Source organism: Grampus griseus (genome assembly GCF_964374135.1).
Source record: "Grampus griseus genome assembly, chromosome: 21".
NCBI classification, from domain to species: Eukaryota; Metazoa; Chordata; class Mammalia; order Artiodactyla; family Delphinidae; genus Grampus; species Grampus griseus.
The window spans coordinates 5,446,398-5,466,606 of record NC_139015.1 but is presented as its reverse complement, the minus strand read 5'-3'; the positions used below and the strand labels follow the sequence as shown (position 1 = coordinate 5,466,606).

At 38.0% G+C, this 20,209-nt stretch overlaps 1 long non-coding RNA gene across 1 annotated transcript in view; it reads right to left on the bottom strand.

The window, feature by feature from the left end:
* The window catches only part of LOC309838963, a 42,862-nt gene extending 30,467 nt beyond the window's left edge, over window positions 1-12,395 (bottom strand). Inside the window, exon 1 of the long non-coding RNA XR_014298430.1 lies at window positions 12,336-12,395. This is a non-coding gene — a long non-coding RNA (uncharacterized lncRNA). The remainder of the gene's footprint in view (window positions 1-12,335) is intronic.
* Window positions 12,396-20,209: the final 7,814 nt, after the last annotated feature.

Here is a 20,209-nt window from a genome sequence, read left to right as displayed (position 1 = left end):
CTGCCAATGCAGGGGACATGGGTTTGAGCCCTGGTCTGGGAGGATCCCACATGCAGCGGAGCAACTGGGCCCGTGAGCCACAACTACTGAGCCTGCGCGTCTGGAGCCTGTGCTCCGCAACAAGAGAGGCCGTGATAGTGAGAGGCCCGCGCACCGCGATGAAGAGTGGTCCCCGCTCGCCGCAACTGGAGAGAGCCCTCGCACAGAAACGAAGACCCAACACAGCCAAAAATAAATAAATAAAGAAGCTTTCATTTAAAAAAAAAAAGAAGAGAGTTTGTTACTGCTCACTGTGTGTGGCCTTAGGATTATTTCTTAAACATTCAATTTCCTTTTTGAAAAAGTTGGTAAAATTATACCATCTCACAGAAAATTTTGAGGAGGAAATAAGATAAGACACACAGGCAGTTCGCAAACTACAAAACACCATTCCATATCTTCTCAATAACAGTTATTAAATATCAACTAGGGGATGATGATCTCACTAAAATCCCTAGATATTAAACTGAAAGGGACTTCTCAACTCTCCCATTCTGTAGACGAGGGGGCTGAGGCCCACGGAGGTGACCTCACTGGGCGGCAGAGTGGAGAGCTCAGGAGAGCTCCAGCTTAGAGTCGCGGTTTGGTTTACTTAATGTTCTTTGCACTCCCTAGGCCTGCAGCTCGTTTTTGTTACCTAAGAATAGTTTTTATATTTTCTAATAGTAGGAAAAAAATCAAAAGAATGATATGTCATCATATGAGAAGACTGTTTGAAATTCAAATCTCAGTGGCCATGAGCAACATGTGTGCTCACTGGTGATGTGCTGTCTCTGGCTGCTTTTGGGTGAAGATGGCAAAGTTGAGCAGTTGTGACAGAGACCATATGGTCTGCAAAAGTAAAATATTTATGGTGTGTCCTTATACAGAAAAAGTTTGCTAACCTCTGCAGGACACCATTCAACCTTCACATTGACACCTGTTGACCACTTACCATCATTATCCTGTTAACTAACAACTTTAGAAAGTAAGAGGATGATACATGCTTTTTACATCTTGCACCAATCTTTTGAAATAAATGGTCATAATTAAATCTATGACCATAATTAAATGGTCATAATTTCAGACCAAAGCCTCAGTAGATTAAATTGTTTTGTCAGAGTGAAAACTAAAACCAAATATCATTAACCTAAAGGTTTATTTATATTATTTTATATTAATTCTTTTATTTATTTATTGCCCATTTGATTCCTTGCTTTTTGTCTGTGTATATTTACACACATAACACACACACACACACACACACACACGTAAAGCAACCAAAGTCTCATTTTCGGCTACAATATATCTAGCCCAGTCTGTGCAAAAACGAAAACAAAGAAACAAATATACAAAAACACACAAAATGTTTTTTAACTTCAAAGGAAGAAAAAGGGAGACATCAGATTTTGAGCTGACATTGCCAGAAAATATTTTTTCTGCTATAATATTTAGAAATGAATCAGTCTAATGTTTCACAAATTGTGATACTCTAAAATCGCTTAAAAATATTTTTCCTCTATACAGTTTCTATGCAAATGGTATTTTTGCAGGAAGCTTTCAAGTAATAATGCAACTGATTTAGTTCATTGAAATTGCTAATATTATAGGAATTGTAACTATGTCATTTGGTTTTTGTGAAGACAGTGTTTGCCATAAATCGGTTACTTCCAACTTTACATTGGTGCCTGGGTTATAACATTAGGGTGATCCAGACAAAGTTTTGTCTATGAAAATATGCATTCTTAGCTTTCTAAACAACGGGATGAAATAAGGGAACACACAACACTAACAAACACTATGTTTGCTCTCTGAGGGCCTATTATTAGAATTGAATGAAATTGTGACTTTTAGAGAACTGGTATACAATTAATCCTTGAAGCCTTTGACAGTTTTAAGATTTAGAAATTAAAAATTGCCAGGCATTGCCCCCAAAGAGCCAGCTCTAATACTTGTGAGCCTACCATGTCATGTTAGTGCCTGAAAGGCCACAGAATACAACATTCATGGGGCTTCCCTGGTGGCGCAGTGGTTAAGAATCCGCCTGCCAATACAGGGGATACGGGTTCGAGCCCTGGTCTGGGAAGATCCCACATGCCGCGGAGCAACTAAGCCCGTGCGCCACACTGCTGAGCCTGCACTCTAGAGCCCACGAGCCACAACTACTGAGCCCACGTGCCACAACTACTGAGCCCGCGAGCCACAACTTCTGAAGCCCGTGCGCCTACAGCCCGTGCTCCTCAACAAGAGAAGCCACCGCAATGAGAAGCCCGCGCACCGCAATGAAGAGCAGCCCCCGTTCGCTGCAACTAGAGAAAGCCCAGGTGCGCAGCAACAAAGACCCAATGCAACCAAAAATCAATCAATAAATTTATATATTAAAAAAAGACAACATTCATAAAGCAACACAAAAGGGCTTCAGCTCTTGAAACTCCCAATCAGCTCTTGAAGTTCAAAAATGTTTGTTTGCTGTCTGTGAAAGTGTTAAGTGCTACCAAAGAATCTATTTATCTGGGTAAATTTCCCATTTATGGTATAATATATCAGCTCTTCTCAGTTCATGAGGGTCACCATTGTGACCATAATACTGTTGGCAAAAAAGAAAAAAATTAAATTTACCTAAGGCTTCTTTAGCTGCATTCCATATTATAGGTTGTTTGCTTGTTTGTCCTGAAATAGCCCTTATATTATTTTATATGCTATTTAGTGTTAGTTAGTTTTGAACCTAACTTTAGGCAACCAATTAGTTTTGATTAATTAATATTTTTCAGACCTGAAGTCCCTTTTTCCTAGTACTGTTTATCAGAGGAATACACCATAATATCTAAGAATAAACAAAGACATAACATGTTTAACTAAGCTTTGCCTCATTTTGACATTACCTCTATTGGCTTAGCAATTGAAAGAGTTTGGTAAAGACTGGCTTGTATACACATACAGTTTTACTTGTTTTTTATTTAAAAAAACATTAAATCAAATATGTGGAGGGTTTATGTACTAGACAGCAAATAATTTACTTGATTGGATATTTGGATAAAAATCTATTTGGATAGAAATTAAACTAGATCTTTTCTGGGATACGTAAATGTTTATAAGGATTTCCTTGCAATTTAAAAGTACTGTGATTATTGGCAACCCTGAAGAGGATGTAGTTAAAGGTATTTTCGTAGGAGGCCTGTAAACATGCTATAAAGGATTGACCCTACAAGACCTTAAACTTTTTTTTCTGCGAAATAATTCTTTACAGTAGGCAAAGTGATTTTCCAAAAACTTTAAAGTGACTGGCTTAGAGTGAAATTTCAACTCAAAACTAAAGATGTAAAATTTAAAAGTTCACCCATTTTGGATTTCAAGAACTGATTCTGGGCTTCAGGAACTGATTCTTCAAGATTTGAAGCCCTACTGGTGTTTTCCACCTCCTGGTGAAGGTCACACTGTTGAGTTATGACATTAGAAGTTGCCGTCTATTTCTCCAGAAGAAATTTCCCCTGGGACCACATGAATAGTCATTAGCCATTTTTCTGTGAGCCTGAAAAACTAAGAAAGTGAAAATAAGCTCCGTGGATAAATGACAAGCAAACTGACAACCAAATTTAATGAACACCTGTGCTCACAGCCACTTGTGAGGGGATTTTAAAAGGTCTTTCCAAGGGATCCTGTGCTTTTTTTTTTGCTGTAGAGTAAGATTTTGGGGAAAGACAGTGAGTAGCAGCGCTGCTCTGTTAACACCAGTGACAGAAGCAGGACCGGGTCACTACAGTTACCACAGCTGATAAGTATTTGTTGATTTAAGTATCCTTAGGGTTTATTGAAAATTCCTTCTCAGCAGATAAATAATATTCAAAGCAAATTCTGGGTTTCAAGTTATAATATCTTCCTGGAGCAATCCTTCCAGGCTTTTGGGTATTATATTAAATACTTAAGTACTGATGAAAATGAGCTTGTCATTCTCCTGGAGTATGTCAACGTTTTCAAGGATGGCACTTTAATAGGTTGTCATAGTACAGAAATTGGAACGATTTAATTGAAATTTAGAACCAGGAGGTAGAATTGTCTAAGTTAAGAAAGTCTTTTAGAATTCAGATTTGGGGACTTCCCTGGGGGCACAGTGGTTAAGAATCCGCCTGCCAATGCAGGGGACATGGGTTCGAGCCCTGGTCCGGGAAGATCCCACATGCCACGGAGCAATTAAGCCCGTGTGCCACAACTACTGAGCCCGTGTGCCACAACTACTGAAGCCCGCGCGCCTAGAGCCCATGCTCCACAACAAGAGAAGCCACCACAATGAGAAGCCCGCGCACCACAACGAAGAGCAGTCCCTGCTCGCCGCAACTAGAGAAAGCCCATGCGCAGCAACGAAGACCCAATGCAGCAAAAGTAAAAAATAAATAGAATTCAGATTTGGAAAAATTAGTAATTAAAAAATATACTTTTCTTTGTAAGGCCTTTGTTTTTAGGTCAGTGAAGCTGAATAAGGTAACTCTGTAATCTCATAAGAGACATAGAATTTCTCAAATTCGATTTAATTTAGGTTGGAGAATCAGATATCAGGACCATAGATGGGATCTTTGTTGGTAAGATGGTAAACATTCAGTATTTATGTTCAGAAGTAACAGCAAAATGAAAATAACAAACCATTAAAAATAACTATCTACTAAAAGTGAGGCAATATGTCACAGTCACATCCAACCAAGCCTAACATTGGAAGGCAGACCCTCCATATTCCAGTCCTGGCCTCATGACTCATCACCTTCTGCTGACTCATTTTCTTTTCGTTCTTTTTTTTTTAATGTATTTTTTAAAGTCTTTATTGAATTTGTTACAGTATTGCTTCTGTTTTGTGTTTTGGTTTTTTGGCCGCAAGGCATATGGGATCTTAGCTCCCGGACCAGGGATCGGACCCGCAATCCCTGCACTGGCAGGTGAAGTCTTAACCGCTGGACCGCCAGGGAGGTCCCTGACTCATTTTCTTAACTGTAAAATGGGCCTAATACAAATCAGCTTCGCACCCTTCACGTCGTCCCCTTCCAGAGAGGATGATTAGCCCCGCGTCATCCCACTCGAGTCCACTTCAGCCTGTGGAATATGACAGGGTTCCCATGGTAAACTAGCGACCTAGCCCTCCAGCTCAATTCCCACCTGTGCCATTTCTAGACGCCTCCCTCATACCTCTCCAAAGGAGTCCAGGACCTCTCCCAACAGCACCCCACTTGCTTTCCTGTGCCAACCCCCTTCCCGCTCCTGTGGCGTTTGTGAGTCACTGGTGGTATCCACAGTCACTCCTGATCAACAGTGCCCAGCGTGTGATTCTGTGGAAACCTTCATACACACGAACTTTGGAAGAGCCCCCGACACTACGGCAAAACATTATTTGCCGCTTTGTTTCTCTCTTAAACTCCCTTTCCCACTATCAGTGATGACTTGTCATGTCCTCTTCCATCTCTTGAAACCCTCTCCAACTCATATTTTCATCTAATGACCTCCTTTTATACTCCCTTGAAATCAGAACGGTGTTAGAAAACAGAAAGCTTTAGAAAGAAAAACGCTTAGAAAACAGAAACCGTCATGCAGCTACTCCCTCACCCTTCCTACCACCAAATCCACGGACCTCTCTGCAATAGGACCCTGTTCTTTAGGATGAATCTTTTATAGTTAGTTATTTCAAGTTTGAGGCTTTTCTATCGATTTCTCAGGAAGACCATATAGAATAATACCCCCGAGTTCTTGCATGTTTGTAACTATTTCTCTCTGGCATTTACGTTCCAGGGTCAATTAGCTATATGTAAAATCCTAGGCTCACTTTTCTTTCCTTGAGAATTTAAAAACGTTTCTTTATTGTCATTTGGCACAAGGTATGGATGTGAAACAGTCTGAGGCTATTCTGATTTTCTTTCTTTTGCAAGTTTTATGGTTCTTTTGTTTGGTTGTCCATAGAGTTGTTTTCTTTCTCTAAAAGGTCAGCTGATTTACGTGGATATGTCTTGGTGCTGACTATCCTGAGTGGCCCTCCTGGGTACAGAGTGTCTCTTTCCGGGCTTATCCCATTGTTTTGGTTTTATTCTCCAGTTTCCATTGTTACACATGCTGCATCTTCATGGCCTCTTTTCCATATTTACCTTTTCCAACAAACCCATTTCTATACCTTTCCATATATTTTGATTTTTTAAAAAATTTCCCCTTTCTTAACTTTTTTTCTCACCATGTTCTCTGTAGTCTTTCTTTGTGTGTTTCTTCTAGTTTGAATTTTTTCCTTTCCTGATCTCTCTCTGCTGTACATCCTCCTGTTCTCTAGTCATCCATTTTCACAGTTTTCTTTTTGTGATTTCTGCTGCTTATTCACGGCTTCTGCCATTTTCTTAATTCCTCTGAGCTAATTTTGAAATACTGTTATATATTGTTTTCGGTGTGCTCCTTTGTTGGTACATTTTTCGAGCAGTTTTTTCTTACACTTTCTTTGACGAGCCATCAATCAGGGCCCTTTCCTGTGGCTCATGTGTGATGGGTCTGGATGGAGCAGGATGGTTTTCTACCTTCAGTGTTTGGGTATCCCCCCACCTGTGGGTCCTGTGAAGTGTGAAAAATAGTGTTCATCTTTGAAGTTGCCACTAAAAAATACTCTCCGAGATCAGCTTCCGCGGGCCCCTGCTCACTGATGTGAGGGCTCCCTCTCTACTGCATCAACTGTGTTCCTGCCTGCTCCACTGGGATTCTGCTTCCAGCAGCATTTCCTCAGAGTGGGCTCTGTCCTACTCAAAGGGCGGTTTTTTCCTTGTGAGCTCCTAATTCCTGGGAACTTAGGCTGACCCAGAATCCTCCGATCTCGTGGCAGCCCTTCAGCCTGTGCCTGTGGTCTCTCGGCACTCTCCACAATTCCGAAGTCTGCAAACTTCTGCTCTTTTCACCATTTGTCCCCCGAATCTGCTTGCTGATATGTTTTTACTAAGATGTGGTCCTCCTCTTTTAGAGATGAATATTTGTAAGCAATTTCTAAGTCTGGCTCGTAGGATCATCAAAACTCCTCTTACTTCTACCTCTGCACAGCTGCCGGTCCCAATATATGATCACATATCTATCTATCTATATATATCCATACCTATATCTCCACACAGGACTGAGTCTTGTCCTACCTACTCAGCTTCTGGGGTTTTGGGTGGTATCTTGTCACCTGCTTTTGTTGAAAATATTGTCCCCTGAGATCTGTTTTTTGTCTATTTCATTGTCCCTCTCTGTAAGGGAACTTTGTGATGCTCAAAGCTATGCTGCTGCCACTGCTTTATTGATTCACTATTTAAAAAAATACGACTATAGACCAAGAAGTACATTTCTCATGAACTCTTTTCCCTGGTTCGCTTATTTTCAGCCAAAGTGAAATATGTCCATTTGGACTCTGCTAGTCAAAAGCACTGGCAAATCCACAAAGCCCTCTGCTTCTCTGTTCATCTGCTTATGGGGCTCGTTTTCCTTACAGTCTGTCAGTTTCTCTTCACACCCCATCCTTGTATGGGTCCCACGAGTGAAGGTGGTTCTCTCTGTGTTTCTCTGTGCAGCACCTGCCTACCAGCTTGATTTTTAGGAATACAAACTCCAGCATCACAAATGAAAGGGTACCTGTGTGTGAGCACAAGCATCACAGAGTGGTATGAAAACATGGCTGTATTTTTCCTCACAGGGATATAAAGATACCCAGTTGGATAGTCTTATGCACTGAGTTGTCATCTGCAGAAGGGTCTGCGCAGGTACAATTAAGACTCAGGGTAATGTTACGGGAGGCTGACCAGAGAAATCCTGGTACTTCACATTTTCTTTCAGCCAGATGACATTTCAACCCTGAGGTTGACAAATGTTTCAAAGGAGTGGTTTATTTGCTGTTAATACTTTTTGGCAGTGAAAAACAATTTCCTGCTTTTAATTTGAAATAGCAAATATCAGTGATTGGAAAGATAGAAAATCAAGAAAATATTTAAGCAGGTGAAAGAAAGATAATGAGACTATATAGGTATATACTCTTAGACAAAAAGAAAAGGAGATAGAAATTTTGGTAAGTTTGACTTTTAGACTTGAGTGTCTCAAAACTGAATAGCCTATTTGCAAGGGATAAGGAAATTTGGATATCAACTAGACCACCCTTATTACACTCATTATAAAACTGTCTGAAAGCACTCCTCCAGCATGTGGAGGACATAAAACAAAATGAAACACAGCAGCTTGAGGGAAGTGACTTCCTAACCAAGAAAACACAGAATCAATGTGCCCAGAGTCCAGGAGTACACACATGTTAAGTCCCAAATTGGGATTGTTTGAAAAGGTTCTAGGGGCACTCAGCTTCTTATTCATTGCAGAGAAAATATGGTCTTCTTAGTGGTAAACTGCTTTTACCTCAAAGCATAGTCATGTTCCGTGTGTTCTTTTTCTACGTGTGAAAATGATAGTAATTAAGGAACAGTGCATTTTATACACATTGGGAAACATGAAGTGATCCTATCAGTTTGATGTATTAACATTATACTTTAATAAATCTTAATGATTGAACATTTTAAGCTTACTTCCTGAGATAAATCTGACTTTTTGGCAAGTGTGGAAACCTATTCAAGTAGCTCTCAGGAAGTGCAGGAAAGTGGGCTGTGTCTTCAAAGGTTTCCTTGACTCAGCCTGAGTTTCTGTGATGAGAGCTAGTTTTCCAAGCATCAGTTAAGGTCTCTTCAGTTTTCATGATAAAATGGAAACAACAAGGTGCCCAGAATCAATGACTGGTTTCCATTGCTTTTGGTTTGGATGTTAGGTAATAAGACAGGACAGAGTGGGAAACTGTGTAATTTGTTATTGCTTAATTGAGCAATATTTTTTAAGTAGTGTTAAATGAAAAATAAAAGAGTATAAAATACAGAGAACAGTGATTCCTTCTGTTTGACTGACAAACTTGTGAAGATATACAACCACACATGTTGTTCCTATTCAACATTTTTTCAACGTAGTAACAATTAATTAAATGATACTTTAAAAATTTCTCTATTGCTGATTTTTACTCTAAAAACTAGAACTTTCTGTTTTGGTTTTCCCATATTTGCGAAAACCAGGTTGGTCTCTATGTTTATGAGATTATGCTGTGTGAATAAAAACAACTTCTACAGATAGTGAGCTGGTGGAAAATTATTTCTGAACAATGAGTACCATATTATAATCACAAATGACAATCTCTTAACAAAAAATTTGGCTAAGATCAACGTGAGAACATGAAGATGAGTAATTTAAAAATTATTAAGTCCAAGCAGGCCAGTGTATAACAAATTCTTGAGACGGTATTTAATCATTATTTGAACTTTCTGCTTTTAAATTATACTTCCATTTAATACTGCCAAGGAGCATTTGGGGAATAGTTTTCATTTTAATTGAAAAATGTCATGTATATCCATGAACAAGCTATGTGAAATAAAACAATCCATTTAATTCCATAAAATTAATACCATGCAGAACATTTTTATTTGCTTAAAGTTTGATGTCAAATATATTACTTAAACAAAAAATAGTTTGTTTGAAAAGAATCTCATAAAGGAAGTTTTAGGTACTATGAAGGAGAAGGCTCTTGCTTCAAAGGCAATGAGATTATGAAAAAAGTTAGGGAAGAATCTGCTACGTAAGATAAATAGATGGAATAACAAGAGATGAGATATAAAAGATCTGAGAGGTAGGCTGGGTAGAACAATAGCTGAATGTGTATGTATATGCACGCTCCTGTGTGTGTGTGTGTGTGTGTGTGAGTGCATGTGTGTGTTTAAGTGTAAAGAGATGTCCTAAAGTCCAGGAAGCACTGAAGATGCAATTTGGTACATTCAATGTCTAACTGTTCTTAGATAGCTTTACTGACGTGTCTTTTATTTACTATAAATTAACTGAATTATAGAGCTGTGCAGGTGTCACCACAAGACACTTAAATTTTCCTCCTCACAGAAAGTTTCCTGGTGCCCATTAAATACAACTCCTTACAGATCTGGTCTTGAAATCCTCACCCCCCACCCAGCCCCAGAAAGTACTGATCTGCTTCCTGTCTCTGTAAATTTGTCTTTTTTAGACTCTACATTAAACGGTATCATAAAATATGTAGTCTTCTGTGTCTCACTTTTTTCACTTAGTATAACGGTTTTGAGGTTCTTCTATTTTGTACCGTGTACCAGTAGTTTGTTTCTTTCAGTTGCTGGTTTTCCGTTGTATAGATATATCACGTTTTGTTCATCCATTCATCAGGTGATTGTAATTTTGGAGCATTTCCAGTTTATTTTTTGGCTATTATGAATAATGCCCCAATCGACATTCACGTGTGAGTGTCTACGTGGACATATGTTAGCATTTTCCTGAATAGACAGGGGTGGAGTTTCGAGTCCTGGGGCATAGGTTTAACATTTGGAGCAACTGCCAAACTCTTTTCCAAAGTGGCTGCACCTTTTTACATCCCTACCGGCAATGAATGAAGGTCCAGGTTCTCTACATCCTTGCCAAGGCTTGTTACTGTCCATCCTTTTTTCCGTCCTGGAGGATATGCAATGGTATCTCATTGTTGCTTTAATTTGCATTTCCCTAAAGATTAATGATGCTGAGCATTTTTTCATGTGCTTTTTGGCCACTTGTGTATGTTGTTCGATGAAATATCTATTCAAATCTTTTGCCCGTATTTAATTGCTTTTGTCATTATTATTGAGTTGTATTTTTTATATTTCACATGTTAGTCCTTTACCAGATGTATAATTTGCAAATATTTTCTCCTAGTCTGAGACTTGCCTTTCTTGATAATGTCTTTTGACACTATTTTAAGTGTCTTTTAAGATCGCTGATGAATTCCAATTTGTCAAGTTTTTAAACAAATGGATTGTGCTTTTGGCATGATGTCTAAGAATTCTTTGCTCAACCAAAGGACATGGAGATTGTCTCCTACATTTTATTTTAGAAATTTTATAGTTTTTCTCTTCCAGTTGTATTGAGATATACCTGACGTACAGCACTGTATAAGCTTAAGGGGTCTGGCATAAGGATTTGACTTGCATACATCCTGAAACGATTATCACAATAAGTTTAGTGATCATCCATCAGCTCATGTATTAATTAAAGAAGTAGAAAAGTTTCTTTGTGACGAGAACTCTTAGGATTTCCTCTCTTAACAACTTTCAAGCATAACAGACAGCGTGTTAATTACACGGATCATGCTGCAAGTTACTCCCTACTATTTGTTTATCTTATAACAACTTTCCTACATAACAGACAGTGTGTTAATCACACTGATGATGCTGCACATTACTCCCTAGTATTTATTTATCGTATAACTTGGAGTTTGCAGTGCCTTTTGATGGGCTTCGTCCAGTTGCCCTCCCTCCACCCTCCATCTCTGGTAACCACAAATCCGATAGCTTTCTCTCTCTCTCTCTTTTTTTAAGGGTCTGTTCAAATCTTTTTCTCATTTTTAATTTGTTTTCTTATTATTGAGCTTTTAGGGCTCTTTATATATTCTGATATGTCCTTTATCAAATATGTATTTTTCAAATATTTTTCCCAGTATGTGTTTTTTTGCCTTTTTCTTCTTTTTCTTTTTTATTTGTTGAAACTCTTACATTTAGGTCTGTGGTTCATCTTAGAGGTAATTTTTGTATGACGGAAGGCCCTTAAGTTCTGTTTGTTGTTGCTGTGGTGGTGGTTGATGATGTCACAGAGTTCTATGGTTTTTATCTGAAGTTCAGGAGTTGGGCAAGCAAAAATGCTGTATGTCAATTATATCTCAATAAAACTGGGCGGGGGGGACCCTGCCAGCTGAGCCAGGCCAAATTACTGACCCACATAATTCTAAGCAAAGAAAACAACTGCTGCTTTAAGCCACTTAATTTGTGGTGGTTTGTTATGTAGTGATTGATAGCTGAAACAATATATCATATTCACTTTATATTTTCTCTGTAAATAGTTATGCCTGAACAGGACATCTTGTAACAAATGTTACAGGAATTTTTACTCTACTTCAAAATTCTTAAGCATATCTCATATCAGAAAGTATAGGCTTTCTGATCTTTTGTACAGATACATGTCTTTTGTATGCTTTTTTGGTACAGTAGTCCCTCCTTAACCACAGGGGATATATTCCAAGACTCCCAGTGACGCCTGAAATCAGAGCACCAAGCCCTGTATATACTATGTGTTTTTCTATACACACGCACCTACAATAAAGTTTAATTTATATATTAGGCACAGTGAAAGACTAACAATAACTAATAGCAAATTATGACAATTATGATTGTGAGTACTGCCTCTCTCTCTCACAAAATATCTTATTGTTCTGTACTCACCCTTCTTCTTCTTGCGACAACGGGAGAGGAAATGAGGTGAATGACACAGGCATTGTGATGCGGCATTAGGCTAGTACTGACTTTGATGATACGTCAGGAGAACTAGCTGCTTCCAGTGATGCTGGATCATCAGCTGTGACCAAGTGGATGGTTGGATCGACGAGGTCGATGGCTGGGGATCCCAGGCAGGTCAGAGCTGGATGGAGAGAGATTTTATCATGTGACTCAGAACAGACATGCAATTTAAAACCTATGCACTGTTTACTTCTGGAATTTTCCACTTAATATTTTAGGACCACAGTTGACTGCGGGTAACTGAAACCTTGGAAATCAAAATTGCAGATAAGTGGGGAGGACTACTGTATAGATATATAACTTTTGTATACTTTTGTATAGATCTTTTGAACTTGTGCTTATCAAGTTTGACATTTATGTCAAAGTTAGTGAAATCAGTATTGCTCTTGTGGGATTGCATATGACTTTTAAAGCTGTTGGCTGTAAATATATTAGATTTGTGTCTCAAGTTAATGTCTACCAAAGTGGCATTTTTTGCTTCTGTTGCCTGCAGTACCTCTTTGAGAAAAATGCAACTTTTTGGAAGAAGGGAAAAACTACTTTTCATTACAGATTCTTTAATCAACAGCAATCAACTCTGCCTTTTATAACCACTTGCAAAGAAAATGATTCTTAATTTCCCATTTCCAAAATTCCCTAATGTAATAGATTTCTAATTATGTAACCGAAAAAGTAAACACCTTCTAATGGTTGCTCAGACATTAGGGTATATAGGTGTGATTACCAAATGTGTCTGTTTTCCTGGACACCAAATGCTAAATCTATTAGGATTGCCTGCTGTTCTTCTGAATGTTGAAGACTGTTTATGTAAATTGAAAAGCTCAATGTATAGACACATTTCTGTGACTTTCTCCCTCTTAAAAGTATAGACCTGATAAAAAAAAATGGAGCAAAAATGAAATTTTTAAATAAAATTCATGCACAGTTCAAATCTGTAATTTCTTCTTACACTGAATACAAGTTATTTTTGCTATGGTTACCTAAATAAAAATATGTCCATATAACTGTTAACAGAACATCATATTTTTAAGTTGTTTGAGGAACTATATCAAAGTTAAATTATCAAAGTCCAAAGTTAAATTATCTACCGTAGTGCTTTACTATATAGCCACTTAGATTCTAGGAGCCCAACACCTATATACAAGCTTGAAGAAGATTTGACAATTGATTATAAGAACACATTTTAAAAATAGTGTAGCCCAATGAATATTACTTTTGTATTTAAAGTAGCAAGAATCTGAAAAGGCCATCCAATGGAAAATATGTGAAGTAAATGTTTCTGATATTAATTCCTACTGGGAAACAGCTTTGGAGTAGGATTTGTTCAGTTATAATTTTGTTTCATCTTAGCATGTTTCTGGCCCGAGAAAATTTTTTATCTTGACAGATCACAGAGTAGAAAGATTCCTTTTGTATATAATGCAAATATTAGACACTTAGGGAAGCGGGTGGAGGAGGAGGGTTCAGACTCCAAGTTTCTTCATAATATTTCTCCCAAGTGGACTCTGTAGAAACTGAAGAAGATTGAGTCTAAACCTGAGGTGCGGTCTTATTTGTCCTCAAAGATGTGATGGCTATATTTCTAGGCAGGCAATTTCACTGAAAAGGTTGGCTATCCTTTTATCTTAATCTGAATGAGTCTGCTTTGTTTTTTTTTTTAAAATAAATATTCATTCTCCTTTTAGCGATCCCTCCGAAGTCAATCTAATTCTTCCTTTCAAAGGTTTTTCTGTGTTTGGGCTATTGTGAAGTTGTGGCTTTACTGACCTGCTGCTCTGCGGTAAGCGAGCTGGGAAATTGAAGGAAACTTGTAAAAAGGAAAGAGAATTTCCTCTTCCTTTCACCTGGAAGGTAGCCGTTAAAGTGTGTTCCACAGACCAAGGGCATCTGCATCATTTGGAAGATTTCTCAAAATGCAGAATCTAGGGCCTCACCTAAGACCCACTGAATTTGAATCTGTACAATGACAAGATCCCCCGTGTGACCCTAAAATTGACATGCACTACCCTAGCAGAAAGCACTAGATAAAACCCACCAGCCTTCCCCTCCCCAGCGGCCCTCAGAAGGACCTCCCTCTTCTCTGGGGTACCACTAAGAAAAAAACACAGAGGCAAGAAGCTCCGGCAGTTTGCTTCCACTAGGTCTGGCTTTGGGGAAATAGTTTGATTTCCAGGCTTCTGTTTGCTCTTTGTCAAATGATCTAGTATTCTGTGACATACCTCTTGTGGGTTAGCATGCTATGCTATGACTTACTCTTATTTGTTAACACTGAGCCCAGATCATTATTTAGGAAGAAAAAGTCTCCTTTACCCAGGGGACAAACATTCACTTCACCAGCACATACTTATCCTCGTTTAACCCATGCCAATTAAATTAATTTAATTTGTTTCAGTGTAAGCTACCATACACTAGACTGATACAAATACAGTTGCCACTGAAACATATTCTTAGGTAAAAATAACCAATCATTAATATATTAGTTGATTTACATATATTTTCCAAAGGAAAAATTGTAATGAACTGCTATTCATTATAGTTAGAATACATCATGTCTTTAGTTAGTTAGCTTCTAGGAAACTACTTGAGATTATAGTATACTATAAACTTTCTCCTGCAGATATATAAAGATGTACATACTTAAATTTATCTTTCAAACTCAAGGAAGAATACTAAAAACAAATATAAAATATATTTTGATTTACAAATTTACAAAGCTCTTCACCCACATAAGTTCATTAAAATATGAAATCTATGCAACTTTCCATTTTATCCTTCTATCCTTATCCTTGTATCCTTATCTTCCTTTCCATGCTATCCTTCGTAAACTGGCTCTTATTGTAGATTTTGTAAATTTGAGATCTTTCATTTAAAGCATCATAAAAGTGGGTTTATTGTCATTTATTATGCCATAGATATATCTAGGATAATTGTTTCATAATTGTTCCTGTATGTTGGTGTTCTAAGGGTTCAGGTTAAGGAAATAGCTGTGTTTCCCCATAATTCCTTCTCACTACATATGTTAAGTCCAGTATGTTCAGCCTGAGTTGACATAAGGTGCAGACACCGAGGCACCAGTTTACCAGGGCTGATAATACTTAAGACTGATATTCTTATCTGATATCTCACTTTCAAGATGTATGAGACATTGTAGCCTTTGGCATAAGAGCTCCAGATTACCTCTTAGCATCTAACATGATTTTAAATAGCTTAGTGACAAAAGGTGATAAATGATTGAGGATAAACATTGTAAAAGAGCTAAAATTGGTCCTGGGAATAACGTGAAAGGCATTTAAATACAAAGAAGTGTCACTTCTTTCAGAATAAAATCAAGGAAAGTTGAACACTCTTTTCCATGAAGTACCCTTTTATTTGATTGTGAGACGTATCTCAATCCCTGAACATACACATTTTTCCAATATTGGGAGTTAAAAACCCACCAAAACCAAAAGCTTAGGTATAATGACCAATCATTATTAAATATCTAATAATAAATAAATAATATAATAAATGTATACGTAATAAATATTTAATAATGACTAATCATTATTAAATATTATTTTTAATGATGAATTTTTAAATAATCAATAGGGCACTGAAATAAAAAGTGCTTTAATACTATGCCTCTATTAAATGAAGAACAACTAAAAGCCTCCTTAGCTGTATTTCTTTTTTCTCCTTTTTAAAATAAATATTTCTTGCATAGCTATTACATGTTAGATGCTGCATCAAGCTTTGAAAGGATAAAGACAAATAAAATGTAGTTTATGTCATTGAAAATCCTAGAGTTCAGGAAGGTTGAAGAAAAACCTTAGGAACTATAGATTTATTGTTTCGTTGATGATGGAACTGCCTTACCAGTGAGCATGTCAAATTAATCTATAAGAAGTTGAAAGCATAGTGATTAATATGGAATAATCATGATTCCATGTGAAAGAATGTCAAATCTTTATTTTAATGTCAAAATCCTATGAGATTAATATTTTTTCAACAAATATGTATGTTACCAAGTGCTATACTCTGTGCTGGGCTTCAGGGATATAGGGGAAACACGACAGACCTGGTTCCTGTTCTTATGGATCTTATGTTCTAGCAACAGAGTCAGATGGAAACTAACAAAACAGAAAAATAAGCACAGTAATCACAACTAGCAATAAGGCTGTATGCCACCGACAAGGAGCCACGATATTGGGGTAAGTGAAGGAAAGATTCACTGAAGATTTGAAATTTTAGCTGGGACTTACGCCTAAGTATACACGCCCTCCTACATCTGGACTACGCTTACGTGAGATCACAAGCTCTTGTTTGTATCTGTTATTATCAGCTGAACTGAATTTGTGATGGGTATAGAAATCCTGTCTTTTCTCTTTTTTATCTTACCCTCTGGAAACATCTCTTTGTTACATACCAAACATTCTGTATATGTATAGCATTTAAGTTGAATGCATTCTTTATATATATTTTTAAATTTCTTAGTGTGGGCGGCAGAGTGAAAAAATTCTCCAATAAAGAGACAGTTCATTCCCCTCTAATTCCATGATATGTGTTCTATATCACTATGTAACTTTAGGCAATCAAACAACTTCCAACTTGCATTATGTATGTATGTATCTATCTATCTATGTATCTATCTATCTAATCTCCTGATCCAGAGAAAGATGGTGGACTCTGACGATTTAGGGAGCACTTCTCACACCTCGTTTTCCCCCAGAACCTAGCACTGTGCTTACACATGATGCCAGTAACGGCTGAAGTTCACAGGACTTGGTTTCTTTCTGAAACCTCATTCAATAGACTCTCTGTCTCTATAACCAGCAGCCCAGTGTTAACTATCAAAACAAGACATTCCATAAGATATTAGGACATAAGGCAAGGAATTTGTTGATGAGACCATCCATAATTACATGACTTTAATCCTTTAAAAGTACTTTAGATGCCAAAATGTATGATTTTTTTTTCATATCTGAACAGGTATTGTGTTGGAGATTTGAGCATCTGAAGGTCTGATGGAATGATGGAAAGATCATCATGACCAATGATTAGTACTGAGACTATGAGAAACAAGCAAAAAGTGAGGATGAGGGAAAAAATATTTATTGTGAGGAACTTTGTCCTTATGAAATTGGCTATAGTTACTATGATAATTAACTATTAATGTGTTCGGCTCTAACAATAGTAAAGACTTGGCAATTTCTCTAAATCCTATCTATATTTTCTAAAGGTGCTTCTAATAAGCCTCACTTTGTAGTGCTTTTTTGATCTCTTGATCAACTTCCTGCCGCAGAAATTTGCTCTTTCTCCAATATTTACTATCTCACTGGACGGCACCACCATCCGCATTGTAGCCCAGGAAACGTTATGGAGCTCCATCCTTGAATCTTCCTTCTCTATTACCCCGATGTCCAGATAATCTGAAATGCTGTCAATTCCGAGCATCTTTATCTTAAATTGGCTCATTCTTGATATCTTCCTCCATCACTACCTTTCTCTAGCTGAGCCCTTCTCTCTCTTCTAGGGGTTTTCTAATGGTGTCCCAGCCAAGACAAATCATTCCTTATATGGCCTCTAGAATTATCGTTCTAAATGCAGATGCGGCCATCCTTTCCTCCTCAAATACTTTCAATGACCTCACTTCCCCGAAGACAGTTAGGACCCCTCCCCATGTAACTCGCAAGGCTCTCAGTGCTGTGGCTCCCTGATTCCACCCCAGTGTTTCCATCATCCCCTCTCCTCCTGCCTCCCCTCCACCTCCCAACATGCACACCACACACAGCACATGACCCTCTAGCGTCTGTCAAACCACTTTCCGTTCTATGCTCTCTCTTAACCTAGACCTTCTCTTATTCTGCTACTTTTCCATGGAATGCTCCATTCACTGCTCCCATTTACCCCTCCCTGTCCCTAGAGCCAGAACTGGAGAACTTGTTTCTTTTTATTGGAATTACCGAGTTACTCTTAAATTTACATCTTCTCCCCTGAGGCTCACTTTATCCCCGCATGGTAAGGCTGCCTGAGGGTTGAACACTGCCTAGGTCACTGTTACAACCTGTAAAACGAGGATGTTTGACGATGGCTAAGTTAATCAGTATGAGAAACTTCTCACTGCAGATGGATTTAGAATTCCTTCCACACACATAACCCTGTGAAAACCAAGCAGAGTGCGTGTGATTGGGGGCAGACTCGGAGAGGTAAAGCATGTTAATTTCTAGTGAGATGGGTATCCTGATTTCCATGCAGTCTGCTCTGCATCAGGATGACTTGAAGACCTAGTATAGAAACCAAGGTCTAGCTCCTGGGCTGTTATTCTAGCTGACGGCAGTGATCATACTGTTGCACTTTTGTGGATATTTAATAAAAACTCAGAGAACAGCTTGCAAAAGGCAGTACTCATTCCTGCTGAGAGAAAAAGGGAAACAAGGGAATCATCTACTAAGCAACTTCAAATGTTTCCGCTGTAACCTTAAGAGCATAATTTTAACTTTTTGGCACTGGGTGAGGTCGGCCTTAGTGTACTTTGAATTACGCATTATAACTGGAAAATTGGATGCAGAGGTAAAGGGGAGTTTCCTTTTCTCAAAAGTTGTTTAGCCAAGATACACAATCTGTGAACAAGAGTAATCTGGTGAGAACACTAGTGAAGTGTATACCTGGATAAATACTTGTTTTCCCATGTTCTAAAATACCAAAAGCTTACTTCCTTTAGGTTCCCATTTATATTTATTATTAATTTTATGTCATATTATTTTCATGTATTTTAAACTGCAGACTGGGTAATTTATTTTATTCAGGATATTTAGAAATCTAGGGGGCACCATTTAAAATGAGTATCTCTTGCCATGAATAGAATTTTAAAAATTACATTTGATTGTGAGGAAATTAGGGTGTACTCAAAGCTTCTAGCGTCTAAAAAACATGTTTAATTTCTAGTTTTAAGAAAGCGATGACAAATTTTCCTTTTTCATACTTCCAGATTCTTCCAGGGCCATTCAAGTCAATTGTTTGCTAATAATTGCATTGGCATTGTGCTGGCTTGAAGTGTGACCAAAGAGAAGCATGTTTCAGTGTAGATTACCAATCACACTATTAGCAATTTAGGCAAGTTAATGACTAATACTGCATTGGTATGATGGTAATCACGTTCAGGTCATCCAATAAGAACTGACTCCTAACCAAGACAAGAGTATAGTTAAAGAAAGATCATACGAAAGGATGATAGATACAGATTTACAGCAAATAGTTTTTAACTGAAATCCAACTACCAGTAAGAGATTATCGGAAGGGATTTACTTGGGTAACCTCCCCCCCCCCATAATTTAGTGCTATTTTCCTTCTGAATACTAGCTAACACATTTCAACTTCTGGAGTATGTAACCTGGGCTAGAAATCTCTCGGGAACCAGCTCCCTCACGATCTTTGTGGTATTTCCTGTTTGAGTCAGACTGGAAATATCCCTAACAGGCTCCGCTTTAGGGATTTAGCCCTTCGCTTCCACAAGTAAGAGAAACCAAGAGACAAAAGAGGCTGAAACAAGAGAAAGGCAGCCAAACCGTGGTTTTGGTTGTTCAGAATCTCCTGCTTCGTTTAAGGAGAAAGGTTTATGGACTGTCGTCCTCAACCAGCCATTATATATAAAACAGTTTTTAGATCCTTTCTTTGCCTACTAACTTAATGCATCACGGACTGTAGCTCCATTCCAAAGTGCTTGAGTCAGTCAAGGTTTGGGAGATTTAGACAGAGACAAGTCTGGAGCTTCGTAAGCAGAACAAGGGTGACACAGCATCATAGTTACATGAGCTATAAAT